This window comes from Rhamphochromis longiceps, linkage group LG2 (assembly GCF_057381845.1).
Source record: "Rhamphochromis longiceps isolate RC_006_pf linkage group LG2, R_longiceps_female_GT1.1, whole genome shotgun sequence".
NCBI lineage: Eukaryota > Metazoa > Chordata > Actinopteri > Cichliformes > Cichlidae > Rhamphochromis > Rhamphochromis longiceps.
The window spans coordinates 33,238,571-33,244,583 of NC_140558.1; the positions used below are offsets into that span (position 1 = coordinate 33,238,571).

The 6,013-nt window shown below is 39.9% G+C and overlaps 1 pseudogene across 1 annotated transcript; it reads right to left on the reverse strand.

Annotated features, from left to right (window-relative positions):
* Positions 1–1,053: 1,053 nt before the first annotated feature.
* LOC146677589 (zinc finger BED domain-containing protein 4-like) lies at positions 1,054–2,211 on the reverse strand (annotated as a pseudogene). Its single transcript, XR_014913861.1, has 2 exons — positions 1,748–2,211; positions 1,054–1,500 (listed from the first exon to the last, which is right to left on the reverse strand). The product of XR_014913861.1 is annotated as a zinc finger BED domain-containing protein 4-like (transcript).
* Between the last annotated feature and the right edge of the window lie 3,802 nt (positions 2,212–6,013).

A 6,013-nucleotide genomic window follows, 5' to 3' on the forward strand; every position in this document is an offset into this window, starting at 1 on the left:
CAAACCGATTTACTCACGAACAAATAAAACACTGAAAAAGCCAAACAATAACATTTAACATTAAGTTATCAAAGTGACTTATATATCATGTTTAACCCGAGTAGTGAAAGACCGCTGGGGTTTGAAAACGATGTGTCGGTTGGCTCAGATATTTGAAGTTTACACAGCTACATTCTCACCTGAAAATATGTTAAAAGTTTTTTTGCGACCCAGAAAGAAAAATAAGAGTAATATTAAAACTAAGTAGCTGCCGCCATTGTTGGAAACTGGAATTGGCTGCTCCTCTCTAAAACAGCAATAAGGATCATTATTAGGCCATATGTAAATAACAAAATAACTTTATAACTTAAAGCAAAATTGGGAAATGTAAAGTCTGAAACAAGTCTTTATATTAAGGGCCATCAGTCAAACAATACTGTTTGGTCTGGGTCTAAACAGAGCGCGTTGTGTGTGACGTCTTCTGCGGGCTGCTTTGAGGGTTCACACTAGAGCGCGTTTGCTGTCACATTCTATTTGTAGTGTGAACAAGCAGACAAAAAAATCGAATTTGGTCAAAAAAAAGGAATTGAGCATTAAGACCTGCAGTGTGAACGTAGCCTAAGTCTCAACATACAAACCACAAGTGTGCATGCCACTATAGGGATGCACCGATACCACTTTTTTGGAAACGAGTACGAGTACTTGCATTTCAGTACTCACCGATACCGAGTACTTAATAAAAACATGATTTAAATTTACAGGTAACAGCTTTAGTCCTATAATTTAACAAAAGAAAAAAAAAAAAAAACAAGGGACTGGTTTGGAATTAAGAACATTTATTTAAAATGAAAAGCATGTTGTATGCAACATATTACAGAATAAATAATTATGAAAAAAAAATTTAAACAGTGACAGTGCAACTCAAGTATTTTTTTCAGTTTATTGTAAACTCTGCCGCTTTGGACAACACAAGGGGTATTAATAAACATCTTTGTCATTTAGTGCACAATATTTGAATAAACTAACAACATCGACCGACATAAAACTGTGGCAGTCAGTGCAATTGAAGTAGGTATTAACATCAAGTCTAAGATGACTCACTTAATGGAGAGAAAAAGTGAGTGGCAGGGGTTTTTTTTAAGAAAAGTAGCTTTTCTGCATTATCAGCAGTCAGACTGTTTCTGTTTTCATCTATAATGTGTGACACTGAGCTAAAAAGCCTTTCACTTTCCACACTGCTACATGGGGCTGAGAGTTATTTACGGGCTATTTTAGCCAAAGTGGGGAACCTGATTTTGTTGACACCCCAGTACTTCAGAGGACTGTCTTCACGAGGGCTTGGGGCCTCTCCGAGGTATGTGTCGAGCCTGGGTCTGGGCCTTGAGGAACAGTTTAGCAGGAGGTTCTGCAGCTTCTGCCCAACTCCCCTCTGCCTCAGCTCTGGACATCATCTGCAGCTCCTGCTTCAGGTGCAGCTTGGCCTCTGGAGCAGTGTTGTTGGAGAAGAAGCAATCTTTATACCTGCACAAAATTCATAAATGTATTAATATGTGGGAAAAAAGGACTGATTTTAGTTTCCCCTAAACCACTGTGACAAATGCCAGCCATTTGACTTTCTGGTAATAATAAGGGAAATGTATTTCATATTGTATATATTGTATACATTTGTATTTGTGTATTTTAGTTACAAATATATAATATTTCAGATGTAAAATAATCTTACATTTAGTACTGTAGCTATACTCATTGAATACCACACAGACTTTACCTTGGGTCGAGTATGGTGGAGATGAAGTACAGTGGGTTGGTCTCGACGTCACTGAAGCGCTTCTTGACAGCTGCCAGTAAGGTTGCTTTCATTGCCTTGACGCCATGGTCCTCGTCTGTTTCTCTGTTTAGAAGTCTCACTAGCACAGTCACAGCTGGAATGACATCAGAGGCTAGTGCGTCGTAGCTGCTCACTTTTTTAGTTAGTTCCTCAAAGGGGGCGAGGATGGCAACAGTCTTCTCCATAAGAGCCCATTGGTAAGCGGTGAGATAGTCAGGGAGTTCATACTCGGACACATACACGCCCAGCACTCGCTTTTGCTCAATGAGGGACTGGAGCATGTAATACGTGCTGTTCCAGCGCGTCTGTACATCCTGCTGCAGTCTCTTTATTGGCTGGTTGAGCTGTCCCTGAATGTCCTCGAGGCGGGAGTAGGCTAAGGTGGAATGTTTAAAATGCCCAACTATTTTCCGTCCCACTGCATCAGCTATGCTCCTCTGTGCTAATAAGCATGGGTAAATAAGCGTGGGTAAACTCTTTGTACTCGTTGTCGTGTTGGGATTTTAGGTGCTTGATTAAATTACTTGTGTTAAATGCGCTACCTTTTGAGCCTCCTCTAGACAATTTCGCTGAGCACAATTTGCAGTCCGCCTTTGTTTTCGCGTCTTCGTTCACTTTGAAATAGTTCCACACGGCTGATATGTCTCGCCTCGCCTTCTCCCAGCTCTGAGATGCAGCCGGGGCCTGGGGGTGGGCACTCGGGGCCTGGGGGCGGGCACTCGGTGCCTGTGATTAACCCCTTACATGCCGCTCAAACATAGACAGGTCTCAGACCGTGGTATCGGTCCTCGGTATCGGGGGACTTTTAACGAGTACGAGTACTTTAGAAAATGTGGTATCGAGGCCGATACCGGTATCTGTATCGGTGCATCCCTACATGCCACCTTTACCATGCAGAGCCTCTCTATGATTGTTCTTGGTTATATTCTGCTCCATGCCAAAACCTAGACTTGTCACAGCCAGCTTGGAGCTAGGAGCAAAGGAAGGATGACCTAAATTTCATTGTCAACCCCCAGCTCACAATAAAAACTGCTGGCTGGGTTCGTCTGAGCCTCCAGCTGGCCCAGATACGTGCTGTGCGAGTTCATGTGAGACCATAGTGGGAGCTGAAAGACTGAAAGACAATCTTAGTAATTCTGTTAGGTATACCTGGGTACATCATTTTGGATGTGTTGATGTTAGAGCCATTGTGCTGCAACAAAAATATGTTATTGTTGTTGATGTAAAAGAAATTCATTTTATTTATGTGTTATTCACATTATTTATTGTATAATGTTTTGGTGCCGCTGGTTTTTATCATGTCTCAGTGTCTCACACAATCAGGCTACGTCCACACCAGCTGGATAGATTGTTTTTCGTTTGAAAACGCATTAGTGTGGACGTAGCCTCATGCTGTTAACAGATAGTATCTCCGGAAGTTGTGGGGGAAGCATTCACACACAAAGACTCTAGAGTGGGGGGAAGAGTCTTTTGGTTTCAACTACTGTAAGAAGTAGCAAGGGAGTGTGAACTTTCTTTTTGGGGAAGACCAAAGGTGTGAAAACAGCTGTGTACAGCCTATTATTCCTGTAGGAAGTATTTAACCCAGGACTGTTCTGGGTTCAGGAGAGACTGCTGATCATTTGCCCTGTGCGATGGCTGCTCCCACCAAGCTTGGGTTTTTGTTTTTTTTTTGGTTAAGGGATGTTAGCTGCCGCTCACCGTTTGTCTGCAGGCTTTATTAAATAAAAACTTCCAACACTGATGTCACAACATACGACTTATTTTGACAATTTATTGAAGTGAGAAGGAGTAATGGGAGGAGAATAATTGCATTTTTGTTCAGCGGTGTTTGTAAATTAAGAATTTTCCCAACTACATGTGCTGCTAGCCTGTGACCTTCTTTTTATGTGCACAGAGCCCAGAGGAGTCTGTGGAAACATGCAGAATTGAGGCAGTGCAAGGAGCTACAGATGGTACGTCTTCAGATAAAGTAGTGTATTATCCATCTATTATGTACATTACATCTAATATTCTGATCCAACAACCGCACTTTTTGTGTGTTTTAGAGGCCTCTTACTTTTGCTGCATCTGTCATGCTCATTTCAACGACAAGAGGAAGAACTCTATGAAAAATGGTGCGAGTGGTGTCAGTGTAGTGCATGTCAGCTGTGGTCACACATGGCATGTGGTTTTAAAAAGAACGTGTATTCATTGCCAGCATTAGACACCTTAATGTGCACTTGTAATTATGAAGACTCACAGTTGTCTTGCAGCTCTAATTTGCTTTAAGAAAATGTACTGCCAGGATGTGACTTTCCTAAATGTCTTCTCAAATTGTTCTAAATTATAACACATAACAAATTTTGTCTGCACAACACACAAACACCCTCTGTCCTTTCATTATGTGTAAAAACATGTTAAGTGAATTACAGTTTGAAGTTCATTTAAACCCAGTACATATGAACATGTTAATCCAAAAAAGTTTTAGACAACAGGAAGAAGCATGTCATTAGGGGAACATGTAACATTTAAAATATGTTACTATAACAACTGCACAAATGAAGGAAACCGGACTATCACTTTAATATTGACATGTACATGTCTGTATATGTATATATATATATGGTTCCTCGGAGGAAGGCGAGGACCCATCATGGAAGGACAGGCCCCTGCACGGTATGTACCACCGGCAGATAGAGAAGGTGGCTGATATCCAGAAATCCTACCAGTGGCTGGACAAAGCTGGACTTAAAGACAGCACAGAGGCACTAATCATGGCAGCACAAGAACAAGCGCTGAGCACAAGATCCATTGAGGCTGGGGTCTATCACACCAGGCAAGACCCCAGGTGCAGGCTGTGTAAAGAGACAATCCAGCACATAACAACATGAGAGGTTTTTGGACCAATTTTGTGTTCTCCATTCTTTAAGCACCGGTTTGAGCACCGTTTGAGCACCGGCACAGTTTCAAAAGTACCGATTTGGCACCGGTATCGGATAAAACCTAAACGATACCCATCCCTATTTATTATATTTCACTACAGAAAGTAATTTAATCTCAAATGTAAGGGTTTATTTTGAAAAACTGAGTGGTGATGATCAGCACTCTCAACTGGTTTAGGATACATTCCAGTTCTGTTTGTAAAACCCAACAACTGTGATCTGTTTACAACTTCTCCAAAAAAGTTACTGTAAAATCAATATTTTTGTCTTTTGAAATATCAGTTTGATTGTGATTGATTAATCTATCATGATCAACTGTAATCTAAAGAAGAAAATCATATTTTTATTAGCTAAAAAGTTACATATCTTCTTAGTTTGAATTTTAAAAAGGGAAAAACATTATGAACTAAAACACAAAGTGTTTTGACCCAAACTCTTAACAGTCTGCTTTTTAAATAGCAGAGGTACAGTGGTGTCTAACACCACACTTTGGAAGGCAAATCTGTTCTTGACTAAAGATTCTTTAACACATTGTAGATTTGATTTTTTTTGGACACTTCCCCCCTTCTTTTCTCTTCAGGTGCACAGAGTGCTGAGGAGCACAGGTGGTACTGTAGTAATGCCGGCAGAGGGTATGTCTTCAGATTGAGTAATCTATAATGTTTGACATGTTTTACATTTAAATCTTAAGTAATTCTGTTAGTTATACCTGGTACAAAATTCTGGACGTGTTGAGCCATTGTGCTCCAAAAAAATATGTTATTGTTAGCTTAAGATTCTCTGCTCACATTGCAGGTTTTCTGTTTGATTTACTAAGTTGGCATTTTTTTTTAGTATCTGTCAATTAAATATGCCATATTTTCATTGTATAGGAACTTATAAAAAAAATGTGTGATACTTTCATTAAGCCTCCACAATTACACATATTGGTTAATTGGTTAAACATTCTGTAAGGAGAGACATTGAAAACAATGTCAACAACATATTGTAATTTTGTGTTTTATTTGGATCAGGCAGGGAGAGTGGACTTCGGACAGAAATTGTGGAAGATATTTTAGAGGCAGTGTTTGGAAACAAGTTTCTTGTATGTTTGTTTATTACTACCTTACATGTGGAAAAACAACAAATGACACGGTGGACCAACTGGCACCCATTTTAAGTTTCTTGTGACAGCACGTTATAAAATTAGAATTGTTCTAACAGCATTTTTAGTAGGAAAGGTTACTATTTAATCACCAGCTCAGCTGATCTACACATTGACATCTATCAGCAATTTCATGAG